Source organism: Schistocerca serialis, chromosome 2 (assembly GCF_023864345.2).
Source record: "Schistocerca serialis cubense isolate TAMUIC-IGC-003099 chromosome 2, iqSchSeri2.2, whole genome shotgun sequence".
NCBI lineage: Eukaryota > Metazoa > Arthropoda > Insecta > Orthoptera > Acrididae > Schistocerca > Schistocerca serialis.
In genome coordinates, this window is record NC_064639.1 from 1,115,921,718 (window position 1) to 1,115,941,590 (window position 19,873).

Consider the following 19,873-nt stretch of genomic DNA (forward strand, 5'->3'; position numbering starts at 1 on the left):
TGGTCCAGCACTAGTAGAACAGGGGGAAGGAGTACAGTAGTAGACGAAGGGGTAGGTTTGAGAGATAAAATAGTGAAGGCAGCAGAGCATAAAATAGAGCTAGTAAAAATCTTTGGATATCATAGGGTCATCCAGTTTAATTGCTCAAAGGAGAAAATATAAAAATGCAGAAAATGAAGCAGGCGTCTCTAAGACATAAGTCGAGGCAAGGGCCCTCGAATAGACGACACTATATCATAACTACTGACAGCCGTGAGGCATTCAGCCATGACAGAACTATTCCATCTGGTGTACCAGATATATGAGACATATGAAATTCTCTCTGACTTCAAGAATAATGTAATAATTCCAATTCTAAGGAAATTACATGCTGAACATGTGAATATTAACGAATTATTAGTTTAAAAAGCCATGGTTGCAAAATACTGTCACTAATTCTTTACATGAGAAAGAAAAAATTGTTAGAAACAGACCTAGATTTCCGGAGAAATGTGGGAACAGGCGAAGCAATACTAACCCCACGACTCCTCTTGGAAGAGTAGATGGGTTGAGTAAATGCAAAGCTATATTCATAGCATTAGAGACTTAGAGACTTAGAAAGATCTTTTGACAATGTTGACTGGAATATCGTCTTTCAAATTCTAAAGGCAGCAGCAATAAAAGACAGAGAGCAAAGGTTGTTTACAACTTGTACAGAAATCAGACGGCAGTTATAAGAGTAGTGGGGGATGAAAGGTAAGCAGTGCCTAAGAAGAGTGTGACACAGGATTGCAGAATATCTTTCGATGTTATTCAGTCTGTACATTGAGCAAGCAATAAGGAAAACCAGAGAAACTTTGGAGTAGGAATTAAAAATCAGTGAGAACAAATCAGAACTTTCAGCTTTGTCGTTGACCTTGTGATTCTGTCAGGGACAGCAAAAGACTTGGAAGAGCAGTTGAATGGAATCGATAGTGCCTTGAAGGAGAATGTACGTGTGAGGTGAACAATAACAAAAGCAAAAACCAAGAATATCGGAATTTAGTCGAGTTAAAGAAGTCGAATCCAAAGGAATAGGATGAGGATGCGAGACACTAAAAGTGTAGCCATGCACGAAAGTGAAACGTCGACGATAAACAGTTTGGACAAGAAGAGAACAGAGACTTTGGAGATGTGGTGATACAGATGAATGCTGAAGATTAGATGGGCTGACTGTGTAATTAACGAGGAGGTACTGCATAGAACTGGGGAGACAAGAAATTTTTACACAACTTGATTAAATGAAGGGATCAGGTGATCGGACACGCTCTCAGCCATCAGGGAGTCACCAATTTAGTATTAGAGGGAAGTGTGTGTGTGTGTGTGTGTGTGTGTGTGTGTAAGGAAGAGTGAGAGGGAGAAAATAGTAGAGGGAAACAAACAGATGAATACATTCAGCAGATTGAGAACGATGTAGATTGCAGTAGTTCCTCGGCGAAGAGGAGACTTTCACAGGACAGAATAACAAAGAGGGCAGCCCCAAACCAGTCTTCGAACTGAAGACCATAATTACAACAATGTAACTTTACTATTTCCGGGACATAATTAATATATTTGACTAACTCTTGTAGTCTGAAGTGTGGGAGATTAACAGTATTACAAAAACGGTTTCATTTATTGATAAGGAGCTCATATTTAGTGACATTGACAGCACATTTTGTCAGGAAATAATGTAAAAATGTGACGATACTGTAAAATATTGAACTAATCATAACGTAACAAAGCACTGTAAACGTTCCTAAAGACAGCAGCTGAAAAATACGAGCGGTAAAAAGCTTCCAAGATTACAAACAGAATAGAGATAAACGGCGAGGAGGAATTCGTTACGTCATTATGACGCGAACCCAAACCCATCATGTGCGTCACAGGGGAACTAAATTAAACAGTGTACTGGCAGCGTAAAAGGGCTTCACCTTGCAAAGCAAGTAGAGGGTAAATTTAACGTGTGTTGATCGCGTAACTTGTTACCGGATGCTGATGAAAATTGTCAGAGGATCTTATTCCCACAAAATGAGAGAGAAGGCTAAAAGGAAGCGCACGGAGTCTGTTAACGACCCACTTGTTCCCAGAAAAACACAGTAATCCTCTCGATCTACACACCCTACAGTATTTTTGTCGCATTTTCATCGACATTTATAATGTAGTCGATGAAGTTTATATTTTCCTGAGTAATATATGGTCGAGTAATGACATTTGGTTTATTATCATGTATTTCTTTCTGTTGCATATTTACCTTGATTTCTATATTTCATCTGGCCGCCAGACACGCATAGAGTGACGTTAAACTGATTAGAAATAATATTTCATTTACTCGTGCCCAGTGTTACTGTTTCTCTGCAACAAGTCACCTTTTTTCAATTTCTTCCAGATAGCAACTATCTAATCAGTTTTACATCTATTTTCCGTACTAATCTGCAATACCAGCATTAGGCATTTGTATGTATCTAAATAATGTTTTGACAGTATGATCAACATCATCAGTGACACGAAATGCTGCTCTGCTTCTCTCCAGCAAGCGTTGCATATAGATCCCATCGTTAGCAGCATTAGCTGAGTTAGCTCGTTATGGATTACATGTAACACGTAGAAAATACAAGCAGGGAAAAATTTTCCGTCACAAATGTTGAAGTTTACACTAGTATCAAATGTGTTAGTTACTTTAGGTAATTTTAAACGGTGTAAGGCAGAAATATGTTGATAGTGCAGAAAACAAAACAGCTTATTACCGATTGTGCTCTCAGGTTGAAAAGAAATCAGAGATATCTTTTATAGATGATAATCAGCATGACAGTATCAAGATTAATGGCTCACAAGTGAACAGTCTTATACACTGACCTCTCAGCAAAAACAATAAATAAATAAATAAGGAAAAAATGTAAACAAAGTAAATAAGTAAATAATGAAAATTAATGTATAACGATATCATCTAACTATTGTGTAGATATTGATCGTGTATGTATTGTCGGGCAACTTAGACTTTCGCTGTAACTATACATCACAAAATCATCATAAGGAAGTTGTGAGACTCCTTTAATGCGTATGTTTGGTTATGATTTATATTGTCTATAATGCCAAGGAAGTCTTTAACGCAGCTTTTAAGATATGCAGTTTAGTAAATCTAAAAACGCACTTTGAATCTAAAACTTTTTTTGCAGTAGCAATGTTGTAGTCTAATTCTAACACCGTTAAGAGGTAGCTAGCGAAAGATAATTTATTTTAACGGGGCCTTCCGTCTCTTGTTGAAAGAACCTTTTCACTTTTAGATGGCTAGGGAAAAGAGTTTGTATTCTGTGGAAAAAATAATTGTCTGTTTCGTTTCGTTTTCTTTGTTATTTATTACCTTAATTGATAATTTAGAATCATCTGCAAATAATTCAACAATTCGTTTTATTATATCCATACATACTATAAAAATGGATGTATGTGTAAGTGTATGTTCTACATCTTCTGATGAACCACTGGAACTATTTCAACCAAACTTCGTACACAGATCCCTTACTGTCTGTAAATCTTTACTGTGGGGGTAAGAACTGCCTACCTATCGTACTTCAGGAGATATAACGGTGTAAACAATGAGATGCGGAAAAGCTTCCGCGTCATGCATGATGTTCAAATTTATTACTTATGTGCTACTAAGTCTATTCACGATACATTTCACGGGCAGTGTCTAAATATGCCGTTCAATGCACCTAAAAAATTGTATCAATGTATCACAGATAGTGTAGGAGATCTCACCTCATAAACACTGAAATGATTGAAGACGCTGAAATTAGTTACTACTTTGTTAGTAAATCTATTCGTGTCACATTCTGTAGACAGTATCTACATATATCGCTGAATGTACCAACAAAATTACATCACGGTATGACATAGTGGTAAGGAGATATGACGTCATAAACAATGAGATATGTAGGAAACAGCCGCATCATGTAAGACGTTTAACTGTATTAATTCTTTCCTACTAACTCTGTTCGCAAGTATTTCGAAGACAGTATCCACACATGCCAATGCATGTACGTCCCCAAATATATCATTGTACAACAAATACAAAGGGTAGGCAAAACACTTGTACTTACTTGGGAATTGTTTATTAATAAGGGATTGGGTCCTCATTTTTTTAGTGCTACGATTCTTCTTGGAATACTGGCTTATAATGATTGTATGGTCTACAGTAGAACGTTATGCCACTCTTCGATCAGAGCCTCTTCTAACTCATGTAGTGACGTGGGAGGCGGAAATCTGCTACGGAGTCTGCGAGTCTGCGCTCCAATACAGCCCACAACGGTTCGATAATGTTCAGGTCCTTGACTGTGCTGGGCGGGGACGACGCAGCAGTTCAACTGTCTGCTCCTCATGGCACGATTCTATTGATCTGGCTGTGTGAATGAGTGCATTATCGTCCTGAAATATAGCATCATTATTGGGGAACCACATTTGTATCATGGGGTGCACCATTGCACCTAAAACGTTCACATAATCATTGGCTGTAACACGGCCTTTGAGGGTAATGATGGGGCCAGCAGAATACCATGTATGTTTGCCCGCAACATCACACTTCCACCTCCATGCTTAACCGCTGAAATCTAGCAATCAGGATTGTAGGCTTCTTTGGGCATTCTCCAGACGTAAACTAGGTTATATGTTGGAAATAACGAAAACGTTGACTCGTCGAACCATATGACGTGTTTCCACTGATCAGCAGTCCACGATTTGTGCTCCTCACACCAGGTTTTACGTTTCTTTGCGTTGGTTGTCGCCAATAAAGGTTTCGGTATATCATCTCGTCGATGAATATTCGCTTTATGGAGTTTTTGGCGGACAGTATCGATAGATACGGGGTCTTAAAGATGGCTATTGAGCATTGTTGTCACTTTAGCCGCTGTGGTTTTAATTTGTTTTGACACATTTCGTGTTAACGTATGACGATCTCTGTCATCTAGTTTTGATTTTCGCCACTATTACGTTTATACGATGATTTCTTTGCATTTTTGTGTAGGTTGTCATGTCTGTTGAAACAGTGTCTGTTGAAACATTCAGTAAGTCGGCTGTCTTGGTTACTGATGCTCCAGTTAATCAGGCCCCCACAATCTGCCCTCGTTAGAACTCTGTTAGGCTTTCCACTGCACGTCGACCTCGACCTCTGAATGCAAATACGTTTGCAGCAGCATGGACTATCAGCTCGGAGACCATGACAGTGATTACCCTTGACGCTGCGTCACAGACAGGAGCGCCTGCGATGGTGTACTCAACGACGAACCTGGCTGCACGAACGGTAAAACGGCAATTTTTTCGGATGAATCCAGGTTCTGTTTACAGCATCATGATGGTGGCGTCCGTGTTTGGCGACATCGCGGTGAACACACAGTGGAAGCGAGTATTCGTCATCGTCATACTGGCGTATCACCCGGCGTGTTGGCATGGGGTGCCATTGGTTACACGTCTCGGTCACCTCTTGTTCACATTGACAGCACTTTGAACATTGGACGTTACATTTGATATGTTTTACGACCCGTAGCTCTACCCTTCACTCGATCCCTGCGAAACCCTACATTGCAGCAGGATAATGCACGACCGCATGTTGTAGGTGCTGTACGGGCCTTTCTGGATACAGAAAATGTTCGACTGCTGCCCTGGCCAGCACGTTCTCCAGATCTTTCACGAACTGAAAACGTCTGGTAAATGGTGGCCGAGCAACTGTCTCGTCACAGTGCGCCAGTCACTACTCTTAATAAACTGTGGTATGGTGTTGAAGCTGCATGGGTAGCTGTACCTGTACACGCCATCCAAGCTCTGTTTGACTCAATGCCCAGGCGTTTCAAGGCCATTATTGCGACCAGAGGTGGTTTGTCTGTTTACTGTTTTCTCCGGATCTATGCACCCAAATTGCGTGAAAATGTAATCACATGTCAGTTCTAGTATAATATATTTGTCCAATGAATACCCGTTTATCATCTGCATTTCTTCTTGGTGTAGCAATATTAATGGCCAGTAATGTGCTCGTACTTTTGCTAATGTATGTTTTTGTGTATGCATATTTATTTATTTTCTAGTATATTATGCCTGTTTTAGTAATGTGCAGCTTATTTTGTATAGTACTTGTCTGTCTGTGATATAGTATATTTGTATAAGAGACAAAAAATCTTAATATATGGCCTGCATAATAATTAAAATTAGTTTCCTTAAACCAGTGTGAAAATAAAAATTTTAGTAAATGTCTTACTTTGAAAATGTTTTGGAAGATATATGTGAAGTTTCTTAGTGTATATACCGTATGTCTGTAATATGTGAATTTTTTTTTGTCGCAACTGCAGTTGGATGGTATAACTTTTTTGCAGCGAACACCACTTAGGTGTTAAAGATGTTTCCTTGAAGTATCCCTTACAGGAAACCTCAATGAAACATTGGGCATGTGTAACACCATATCTTAGACACTACACACATTTTGTTGATTTATTTTGCTTTCTGTTTTGTTCAACATCCCATTGTAGAGTTTCTGCAAACGTTGTTTGATTGAATCGGTAACACATCCTTCTATTCTCATTTCTTTATAAAAACTTTGATGTCATGGTTTGATTCTGTGGAATGTAGTGTATCTATCATTTAAATTCTTTGTCTCATTTGGAGGGAGACAAAACTTACTGTATATATTTGGAATTTGGGTGAATAATTTTTTATGGAAACGTCAATATGTGCAAACGTTACGTTTTGTTTCGTATGTTTGGTTGCTGTTATAGAAACTGCTTACCTTCACTTTGGGTTCTGAGTTATTTTGTATGTAGAAGCTAGTGTTGTTCCCCTAGGGAACGGTACTGTGTAGCGTGCACAAAATATGGTGGGCATGGGTAGAAATGTCGAACCAACAGTCAGTCGGGGACGAGCTACCAAACAATCAACTGATTATGTACAAGTAGTGTATTGTGCTAGTTTCGAGAGAGGATTTTCCTGACGCTTTCCAATGCCTCGGATGGATGGATAAAGAGCTGGAACTATTCTGGAATTGGTATATATCATCACCACCAAGAAATGACAGAGTCCAGCAATTATACCTGCAAATCCACCTACCAACATACACTAGCTACCACATTGCGCAATCACTATAATGTAGCACATAAGTAATGTACAGTGAAGGATCAGCTCATTGGATGTTTTAGTGTGCACAAATATAAGGTGACTTATAAGTGAATTTATGTATCTACCTTGGTTTTTTCCTTATCACAACGCCTCTCAGGTTCCTCTCCGTTTGAACTATGATTAACGAGTGTCCTTGTTGTGAAAAAAAATGAAAGCGTCAAAGCCAAACAGTTATTTAAATAATGTTGTTTGATATTTGGTAAGAAGGGAGTATTCAGATTAACTGTGGATTTGGTAAACTTGTGGTAGGTAGTAAACGTAGCTTTGTGAAAGCCTTCCAGTGTTTGAAACAGTCCAATTTAAAGTTTTGTGGACTTTCAAAGTTTGCTATTTAATCATTGACTTGAAAGTAGAAGACTGTGATAATAAAGACAGGCAATAAACCATCTTGAGGTCAGTTCCAAAAGTAAATATTACTAAAGTTTGGCTTGAAATGTTCTTCCTAGCAAAAAATTTGCTGTTACTTTTAAAAATTAAAAGTTCTTGAAACTGAGGCTTATAAAGTTTTGTTTAGTTATTGATCATAGTGCTGCCTGTTGTAAATTGTATAAGGTGAGTAGGTATCTTACAGATATGTCAATATTGTGTCTCACTGCAGTAAAAGACGTGAACTGCTTGTCTCTCTTGAGTATTGAAACTGCATATTAATGGTGTAACAGGATCTTCAGTTTGTCTATTCTGCCCAAGCTAGATAATGATTAATAGAAAGACCACTATCTATGAAAACAATAAGTTCTTTATTCAAAAGTCAGTGAGAAGTAATTTGTTAATGAACTCCATTTAATTTTCATTCTAAGTTGAAAGGTGTTTAGTGATGAGAGACTTAATCTATGCACAATAACTAACTTTGCTGTGAACCATATCCATATTTCATGTTAGATAGGATTATGTTTGAAAAGTAATATTGAATCTACGTCCAATATACGATTCTATAGTGAATATCAATACTAACGTTATTGAGACCATTCGGTTTGAGTAAGTCCTCAAGGTAATAGTGTGTTTCGTTATCTGTTATATTTATGAAAATAGTTTGTTCTGCTCTGTCAGCTACAACCTTAACGTGAGGTTATGAATTTGACAGCGTTCACTGCACTCTCGTGTGAAAAATTATAGGCTGTGTTTGCCCATTGAAGTTACTTATTTTCAGTTAATGAACAAGAATGTTACTCATTCTTGTGCCTAATTGGGCTGGTGACAGTTTATATTATCATTTGGACGCTGTGGATAAGTAAATTATTGTTTTTTACTGTTTAAATATTTACATAATTCTGGCTTTCACTTCCGATAAGCCAGCTCCGTTAGGTACAACACCGTCAACATAAAAAAAATTCATTTCGGAGGGTAACACCGTTCTGTTGCTTTATACCATAGTTGCTTTAACAGGATAGTTTTATTTGACGACCTGCCTCCAACTTTAAGGTTATGGTATAGCAGTAGCAGATGGTAGTGTTATACATGGCTTTTCTGTGACAGAATTATTAGTTCTATTGGGGCATAGTAAGTAATAAACCAAATTTGGTATTTGATTGCACAATCTACGTAAATCCAGTTGCAGTTTTATATGGTGATCCGAAAGAACTCACCAGCAAAGGCAGATTTGTAGAATATACAGGGTGAGTCACCTAACATTACCGCTGGATATATTTCGTAAACCACATTAAATACTGACGAATCGATTCCACAGACCGAACGTGAGGAGAGGGGCTAGTGTAATTGGTTAATACAAACCATAAAAAAAAATGCACGGAAGTATGTTTTTAACACAAACCTACGTTTTTTTTAAAATGGAACCACGTTAGTTTTGTTAGCACATCTGAACATATAAACAAATACGTAATCAGTGCCGTTTGTTGCATTGTAAAATGTTAATTACACCCGGAGATATTGTAACCTAAAGTTGACGCTTGGGTACCACTCCTCCGCTGTTCGATCGTGTGTATCGGAGAGCACCGAATTAGGTAGGGATCCAAAGGGAGCGGTGATGGACCTTAGGTACGGAAGAGACTGGAACAGCACATTACATCCACATGCTAACACCTTTTTACTGGTCTTTTTCACTGACGCGCATGTACATTACCATGAGGGGTGAGGTACACGTACACATGTGGTTTCCGTTTTCAATTACGGAGTGGAATAGAGTGTGTCCTGACATGTCAGGCCAATAGATGTTCAATGTGGTGGCCATCATTTGCTGCACACAATTGAAATCTCTGGCGTAATGAATGTCGTACACGCCGCAGTACATCTGGTGTAATGTCGCCGCAGTCTGCCGCAATACATTGTTTCATATCCTCTAGGGTTGTAGGCACATCACGGTACACACTCTCCTTTAACGTACCCCACAGAAAGAAGTCCAGAGGTGTAAGATCAGGAGAACGGGCTGGCCAATTTATGCGTCCTCCACTTCCTATGAAACGCCCGTCGAACATCCTGTTAAGGGTCAGCCTAGTGTTAATTACGAAATGTGCAGGTGCACCATCATGCTGATACCACATACGTCGACGCGTTTCCAGTGGGACATTTTCGAGCAACGTTGGCAGATCATTCTGTAGAAACGCGATGTATGTTGCAGCTGTTTGGGCCCCTGCAATGAAGTGAGGACCAATGAGGTGGTCGCCAATGATTCTGCACCATACATTTACAGTCCACTGTCGCTGCCGCTCTACCTGTCTGAGCCAGCGAGGATGGTCCACGGACCAGTAATGCATGTTCCGTAGATTCACTGCCCCGTGGTTTGTGAAACCCGCTTCATCGGCAAACAGGTGGAACTGCAACGCATTCTCTGTTAATGCCCATTGACAGAACTGCACTCGATGATTAAAGTTATCACCATGTAATTGCTGATGTAGCGGCACATGAAACGAGTGAAAGCGGTGACGATGCAGTATGCGCATGACACTACTTTGACTCAGTCCACCGTCTCTCGCAATGTCCCGTGTTCTCATGTGTGGGTTCATGGCAACAGCAGCTAACACACCAACCGCACACGCTTTTCCTGTGACGGGCCTGTTACGGTCCCGTTTGCGTGCTACGACCATACCTGTTGTATACAGTTGGCGGTAGATGTTTTGCAATGTGCGGCACGTTGGATGCTCTCTGTCCGGGTACCGTTCTGCATACACCCTGCAGGCTTCAGCTGCATTTCGTCGACACTCACCATAGATGAGTATCATCTCCGCCTTTTCAGAGTTCGACTACACAATGGTCACAGTTCCTACAACAGTACACTATCACAGACATCTGGTAACACGGTGTACTACAGTTGGTCTGCGTGCGGAGATGAATGCAGAATAACAATAGCAGCAAGCGCTACATGCGGACACCGTGACAGCTAGACCAAACCACAACAGTGCACTGCAGCCACACTCGTAAACACGGTCGTCATCGTAAACATGTCCCTGCAGATGCTGCTCGCCGACCGTGGCCCATGTTTGTTACAACACGCAACTGAACGTCGGAGGTTTCAAGCGTCAACTTTAGGTTACAATATCTCCGGATGTAATTAACATTTTACAATGCAACAAACGGCACTGATTACGTATTTGTTTATATGTTCAGATGTACTAACAAAACTAACGTAGTTCCATTTAAAAAAACGTAGGTTTGTATTAAAAAAACATACTTCCGTGCATTTTTGTATGGTTTTTATTAAACAATTACACTAGCCCCTCTCCTCACGTTCGGTCTGTGGAATCGGTTCGTCAGTATTTGATGTGGTTTACGAAGTATATCCAGCGGTAACGTTAGGTGACTCACCCTGTATATAGCTTTCGATGTTGGATGAACTTTGTGATTTGTCAGATTCATTTGCGTTCATTTCATTAAAAAAATACCTTATCATTGATGACCAATATATATTATAACTAAACCATTTGACATTCATTAATACCTTAAATGTCATCTACTTTCTCCTTCATAAATTTCTTCTTTTCAGTATTTAGTCTTCACTGCCTTCTGATACATGCTCACCATTGCAGGTACCGAGTGGCATCATAGTTACCCCCAGGCATCATATTTGTTTACCATCATTCTTCCCTTAATTATTGAACTCCACTGATACATCAGTATCATTGCACAAAAATATAATCATTCCTTTTTCACAACCAATTTACACTCTAGATTTATCTTCGAAGTCCATCCCTAAAATCACATATAAATCGTGTATCAGTAAATATTTGTGCTTTACTTCACATCTTTCAATCTTAAATATTAAGTAAATCAGTTTCTTTACTGCTTTACTCAGGTTTTCTGTGGCACAACTACCCTTACTCCAGATACTTAGAGTTTTTCAGTTTTATGATTGTTCTTTAAATTGTTTCGTAATGCTTCTGACAAACCTGTGATTGCACTTGCAGTAGCCAGCAAAATCCTTCCCTTTAAGCCATAAATATTAATCATTGTTGTGGTTTGTCCCTTCTCATAAAATTCACCTTTCTCTCCTTCCTTAAACATATCGTATTAAGGTGTCCCTGTTGTCCAGTAAGATTCATTTAACTACTAATTTACACTTTGGTAGAGATGGTAACCCGATAACTAGTGGTCAGTTGGACGCAATTAATCTACATGAAACGCTATGGCTGTACCATTGAAGAATTTGGTAGAAATTTGCGATGACTTTGGTAGGGAGCAGGTGTGGTAGGTGTGTATGTACAGTCGGTATGAATGTGGACGTTGCTGCTAGATAAACAGCCAAAGAAATCCATCAATTTATAAGTAAATGAGATCTCATTGAATAATTACCCCATATATAATTTATAGTACATTGTTCATTCGTGTGTTAGTAGCATAATGAGTTTTTCTGAACTGAATCAAGAATGACTAGCCAAATCTGTCCATTTTATGAAATGAAAAAAAACGTTTGAAATGAAATAGATTTCTATGATGTTATTATGAATATTACTAAAACAAAGGCACAAAAACATATACTACAATAGTTTTAATAATCATTACTCTCTTGTAATAAGGTTATAAAACAACTAATTTTATAAGTGTGCAACCTATGTTTGCAGACATGAAATGAAACCTAATTTGTTCTTTGCAGTCTAAGTAATGGTCATTGTGCTAAATCCTGATTTGTATTACAAGTTTCGCACCTATATATTTAAAGCAGCACATGACAGTTACTATAGTATAGAGTACACACATTGTAAATACTTTTTTTGCCGTCAATTACACCTATATTTATCCTTTTTTTTTAAAGTGTACACTACAAATACATCAGTTTCTAAGCAGATCTGTGGCCTCATTTACTTTCGTCACCCAAATATCCGACTGGCTTACTCCACCATTCACTCCTGAAATCACCGTCGTGCATGGATCTACGAAAATTGGTGTATGGCGGATTCCCTTGTGGTCAAATTTTTCAGTGCCGATTCCTATGCTCCTATAACATACCCCTCTAAACGGAAAAATACTGTTCACTGGATGACAGTTTTCTGACATTGCTACTTCGCCTTAAATATATGAAGTAATATATGAAGTTCTTGGTTTTTCTACCTGTTGGACCTTGTGTTCGGAAAGCTGCATGTTGATGTATTTATTTCTTCCCTCAACGTCTGTTTTAACCCCAGACATCATGCTGTACATTTTCTAATTTACTCGTTTCCATTAATTCTGAATATTTCTATTAGTACTGCTCTCCTCTAGCCCAATATGTTTGTGAAGATTCTTTACTGCCTGAGGCAGCACAGTGTGAACACTATTTTATCTTTTGTTCTTTGTTGGCCCATTGTCATCCAAGCTGTCAGAAAAGAAGTATATATGGAAAACAAGTAATATCCGACATACATGTCCACTGTACATCTGGGAGAAAGTAATAATTTTAAAACAGTCAGGACATGACATCAACGATGTTACATGTAAGATAAAACAACTAATGATATATTATAGCTTTTCAAATCATAGTTAGAAGACCATTATATTAAGACCATCTTATTTATGTATTTACGGAGCCCCTGACGATGGCAATTTGCCGAAATGGGCTCATCGTGAATTAGATAAAATATAAAACCTTACATAGCATTGTAGGTGGATTCATTCATAATAACTGTTTTATCTGCTTCAGGTAGTTCATCTAGAGTCTCTGTTTCGTGATCTACTTTGTCATATAATGAGTCTACCCTTACGCCCAGACTTTTCACACTTCTATTTAATGTACCTGTATCACCTTGTTAAACTTTAGCTAAAAACCAAAACAGCTTTAAATGATTGGTTATAAAGTAGTTAATATAAGAAGCAAGTTTTCTGCGCCGTATTCAATTTGTAAATTCCAGACATTAGCGAAAACCGTCGTCGAGAAACTGCACATTACAAAGGAATGTCGAACTTAGGTGGTTCGATATACTGTTGAGGCATACGTTACGTATTTTAGTGGCATATCTGTGGCATATTTATATCTCCTTCCTTCATTAATATATCGTCTCTGAAACTGTAACAAACATGCCTTTCTTCCATATGATACATAGTTATTCCACTGCACATCAAACAACACACACCACCACATTGTCAGCGAGCCACAGACTGTTACTGCTACTGATGCTGTTCAACTGAATAAAGTTTTTGCGTAGCCAGTGCAGTTCCCTTACAGAAATAATGAAGTGATCGCGTACTTCTTTGTCCTACTTATTCTGCAGTCACTGTGTTTCTTAACTTTTGAGAGAAAGGGTCACAAAAATGGCAATAACTGTGATTACTAGTTTGATCAGACAGATAATTGATAGCATTTTTGCGAACGGTTCCCCTCACTGCTATCAGAGGACGTTATCTGTTATATTTACAGAGCACTGGCGCATACATAAAAATACCTCAATCTGAACTATTGTTGCTGTGGTCTTCAGTCCAGAGACTGGTTTGAGGCAGCTCTCTATGCTACTCTATCCTGTGCAAACTTCTTCATCTCTCAGAACCTACTGCAACCTACATCCTTCTGAATCTGTTTAGTGTATTCGTTTCTTGGTCTCCATGGACGACTTTTACCCTCTGCGCTGCCCTCCAGTACTAAATTGGTGATCCCTTGATGTCTCATAATATGTCCTACCAAGCGATCGCTTCTTCTAGTCAAGTTGTGCCACAAACTCCTCTTCTCCCCAATCCAATTCAGTACCTCCTCATTAGTTATGTGATCTACCCACCCAATCTTCAGCATTCTTCTGTAGCACCACATTTCGAAAGCTTCTATTCTCTACTTGTCCAAACTATTTATCGTCCATGTTTCACATCCATAAATAGCTTGAAACACGTATGTAACGTAGCAGCGATGGTGAGGCACGTTAAAATCTTTGACCAGAGAGCCTATTATCGTGGTTAGTCTGCGCTTGACCGCGCGAGTGTTGCGAGTAGTACGCTAGTAGTAGTCGTCATGCAGAGCAGTCGGTCAGTAGTAGCAGCCCAGTGCAGTTGTGTGATGTAGTCTGTCGGCAGTAGTGGTCTAGTCCTGTCACGGTCGCGAGCGGGACGCAGTCGGCGAGCGTCGACATGGCATTCTGGTCAAGAGGCTGAATGAGGTATATTGTTAATTAAGGTAATCATCAGATAATGTAAAGTTTATTTATTGTAATTGATTTTCAACAAGTGCCCCAATAATAATTTTGATTTCAAAGCAATTTTTACAAAAAAAAATTTATTTAATTGAACTAACGATTTCCTTCCACTTCCCTTAAAGAAAAGTTTCAATTAAATTTAAAAAAAAAAATATTATTTGCAATGCAGTTCCTCCAAGCCGGGCTAACAATAAGAGCAGAACTTTGACAAGCAGTTTCAATGAGGTAAGAAATTAATTCTGATTTTTGCACAAGGGCCAAAGACCGATATTTCGGTTTAATTGAGTTATCATTATCATTGAGATTTTCTTATCACTGAATGGACTTTCATTTTTTGTGAGGAACTTATACTTGGGTCAGATTGCTAATTTTTGTTTAATTGTCATTGTCAGTAGATTTCATTGCGGGAGGTTACACTTGGCTCCCATTTATTATTATATTTTTTATTTAAATATTTCTGTGGGGACGATATTGCTTCTTGGGTCCATTTCTATTAAATGTTGTCATTTTAAAATTTTTGTGGGGAGGTTACACTTGGCGACACCTAGTCCAGGATCGAATTTCGTTGAGAGTCTTTTGAAAAACAGTCAGATATCTGCTCTTATTTGCTTAGATATAATTAGGATTTGGCGCAACGCTTTTACTAATCTTGTGACTTTCTTTCTACAGGTCAACGGCAATTCGTTGCTCTGTTGTATTTGTGTGTTGCTTTTGCAGTGTGCTTATTTGTTTTGTGAATAATTGTGACCATTGCAAAAATGCCGCGAAAGACTGTGAATAGTGTATCGCGAGGTATTATGAACGAAATTACCGACTTAAACAATGTGACCGATAGTAATGATGACAATCCTGCGTTCACTGAGAATCAGTGCACTCCAACCGCTAATGATGATATTTATCTTAATGATGAACAAACGAACTCAATTGTCTCTTCTGTTGATTTGACGACAATTGATGACGCGGGACGCTCTATTGTAATGAGCGCTACCCAGCATATCACACCCGATTTGGAAAATTCAAGTAACGTACAGACAAATTTGTCTAATGAAAATGAACAGGATACACAAAGTACGACGGATTTATTTAATTCCGAAATAGTGAGTGACAGTGTACGTCCGACTGATAATCCTTTTTGTAAATTGCAGAATGACCAAATGGTCACACAAAGCGCGACAATTCCAGGTACACAATCAAACAGCACAGATAATGGAGTAGGTAATGTTACTTTGGATCAATTTATGGCAATAATGCTACAGTTTAGGAACGAACAGAACGAAAAACAAGACAAACTTAATAATTATTTCAAACAACTTAATGAAAGTGTCGACAACCATTACAAACAACTTAGCGAAACAATTAATGAAAGTTTCAAACTGACGAACGAAAAACAAGACGACCTTAACGAACGGAACAGACAGATTAGTGAACAGAATACAGCTGTTACCGTGCAATGTCAGGACACTAAAGTACAATTACGTGTGGATACTAAGACTTGTGCTAATAACAGTAATGAAAAAGTTGGCACTGTTGCACAAGAATTAAATAATACACGTGTAAGCACAACAGAATTAGATAAAGATGACATTAATGCAGTCACTGAACAATGTTCAGCAAACGCAACACTGATACACGAAATTAATGCAGTCAATGAACAATGCCCTAAAAACGCAGTGCAGATACGCGACGAAGTTAATTTAGAGCCACTGGAAGTTTCACACACTCCGAATACGGAAGCTGACGAGAAATTTGCACGACAGATCAACCAAATTGACGAAAGTGTTACAGTAACAGAGTTGAAAACTATTTCAGTCACCAATACGTCACAGAATCCGCTACTTTGCGAAGATTTGTCAGACTTACGCAGCGCGTATAATGTGAGCAATTTACAGAGACTACGAGACGTAAAATCCGAAAAGCCACGCGACTTAAAATCTGAAAAGCTATGCAACTTGAATTCCGAAATGACACAGACAAACAGACTTTCACACAAACCTGAACGTGTTCTCAAATTCAGTGACGAGAACGTTGATAATAAGCAGTTTGCATTTGTAAGAAAATGTAAAGAATTTAATAATGACAGAACACAGATACACGATTTGCACTGTATACGACAATTTATTTTTGTACTTTCACCGCTATTACCTGTAATGCAGAAGCTAGCTTTGAACCAGATGCGAAAATTTATTTTTGTATTTTCATCAGCATTATCTATTATGAAGAAATTGGAATTAACATGGATACAACATTTTGCTTTTGGATTTTTACCGCTATTGCGTGCAACGCAAAAGCTAAAATTTATTTGCAGTGCGTAATGGACCTCAGGGGATTCATTACGCTTTAATGAATATGTGCCGTAGAGAGCATAGGGCCCCGAGCTGTAGTAGTGCTGTTTCATCTTTAGTTTTCTGCACTGCTGCCTTCTCTTCTACTATCCTTTATATCTATCAAAACTGCTCTTTAACTATTGCTCTATCTAGAATTAAGAAACATTGTAATGAAAACCCGATATGACAAATGTTTTACCGAATGTGACAATTTTCAGTAGGCACTCCCGTAATGACAACTACCGCCGTAATTTTAATAACAGATAAAATCGTAATCATCAGTATGTGTAAAATTATTAGTAACAGGAACCACATTTTAGTGACAATAGAACTTTCACCACAACAGCATGAAAGTCAGCCGCTTAGCATACCTAACCAACAATGCAGTCTACAAGGTTAACCAAACTTTAATGTTTCGCCGCGTGCACGTATAGTCCCAGCTCCAACAAATAGTAACGCATGGCAGCAAAGAAATAACTACGTACAGACAACACACTATTTCAACTCGTATCGCAATGCACCGTATAGGAATGACTATTACGACAGACGTAAAAATAATGAGCACAATTATCAGCGTACGTTTAATAACAGTCTATCTTATCAGCAGCAAGAACATTAGCAACAACAAATAATCATGAATGAACCAGGCAATAGGTGTCATCTATAGCGTAACACGTCAGTAAGAAATAACAGAGCAGTTCAAATAGTCGAAATGCCACAGCATCCTCCCGTAAATAATAGCACGTACGACAGAATTTGACCAGACACAGTACAGGTTGCATATTCCAGTAACGTAAGCAATAATTTAGACACGCAGAATCTTGATCACGAAAATGTTATTAATTTTGACGCCATCCGACACACGTTTGCATTAAGGACAGAATTACGACGTATGTAGACGACATTCTTATCGCAGAAGCTAACTAGTCTGAACACAATCTGATTCTTGAACAATTGTTACAAACTTTTCATGCACAAGGACTCACAGTTAACCTCAGTAAATCGCACTTTGGCAAAACTTCCATAAAATTTCTTGGACACGTAATTTCAGCAGAAGGCATTGCGCCTGATCCAGAAAAACTTCAAGCTCTACGTGACATTACTGTTCCTACAACAAAAAAGCAATTACGCAGTTTTTTGGGCTTAATTAACTTGTTTCGTAAATTTATTCATCACCCCGCTTTAGACACGCCTAGATTATGCGAATTAACAGGTAAAAACACTATTTGGTCTTGGGATAAGCAAGCACATTCTGAATTTGTGAACCTGAAACATGCTTTGTTGAATGCTCCACTTTTATCGCACCCAGATCTTACTAGAAACTTTTCCATTGCCACCGACAGTTCTAACACGGCTTTAGGCGTACATATTTTCCAGGAAATAGAAGAAGATGGCTCTACAGTAATTAAAAAACATCGCATTTGCAAGCCGCATTCTGTCACCTGCTGAACGAAATTATTCTGTTACAGAACTTGAAACATTATGTGTTGTATGGGCTTTTACGAGATTTCGGCACTTTCTTTATGGCAGACATACCACCGTCTACACAGACCACAGAGCGATACAATTTTTACTTTCGGCTAAATTCACTCACGACAGATTAAGCAGATGGAAACTTTATTTACAGGAATTTAATTTTACAATAGTTCACATTCCCGGCACACAAAATGTTATAGCAGACGCACTATCGCGTTCTCTGAGCAACAATCAGCAAGACGTAGCAACCAACTTCTGCAAAACAAATTTCAGTGTCATGTACATTCAGCAAGTTGCATTTGAAAACTTTATTTCATCGTCATTACAGGACATAGCAAAAGAGCAAAATAAAGACAACGTGTGGAAAGAAATTAAACACCTTTGGCAAGATAAGAATAATGTTACGATTAGAAACCATTACACTGTACGCAATGACATTCTGTTTCGCCGCTCTCATCCTGACAGCAACAATTGGTTATTATGCATTCCTGACGAACTGGTTAACAAATTAATTTGGTACACTCATTTAAGTTACGCACATTACGGAGCACGAAAATGTTTTCTTATACTGAGACAGAACTGTTATTTTACTAACATGGAGAAACGTATACGACGAGTTTTAGCGTCTTGTAAAATTTGCCAGAAAGCTAAATCAGACACCACTTCACATACTCCTCCTTTATATCCCATTGTACCCGTTAAATTAAGACACATGGCCGCTGTAGACATTTTTGGTCCGATTCCGAGAACTAACACAGGTTTTTGCTACATATTTGTCGCTGTTGAGCTCACTTCAAAATTTGTTACTTTCACTCCGTTACGCAAAGCTACTGCTAAAACTGTTTCGAAAGCATTTCTAAAACATTTTCTATTTCATGTAGGGCATGTGATGAAAGTAATTTCTGACAATGGATCTCAATTTCGTTCTGGTATATGGACACGTATGTTACGAGCTAGAAACATTTCTCCGATCTATATATCCAAGTACCATGCTTCTTCGAACCCCTGTGAAAGATTAATGAAAGAAATTGGTAAGCTGTGCCGAATATACTGCCACAAAAGACATATTGATTGGGATACACACATACTCTCATTCCAAGATGTAATTAATTCCATTCCAAATGAATCCACTATGCTATCTCCGTCTGTTATACTGAAAAACGTTGAACCACCAAATAAAATTAAAGAATTAGTAAACTTCCCTAAATGTCGTCGCCTACGACACCATGAAATAATTGACATTGCGCTGAACAACATCAAACGTGCCGCAGAGCGCCGGAGAAGACGGCAAAAACAGGTTTGTACACGCCGCGACTTTCACATTGGACAGAAAATATTAGTACGTACACACTAATTATCCAGTAAATTAAAAGGTAAGTGCAGTAA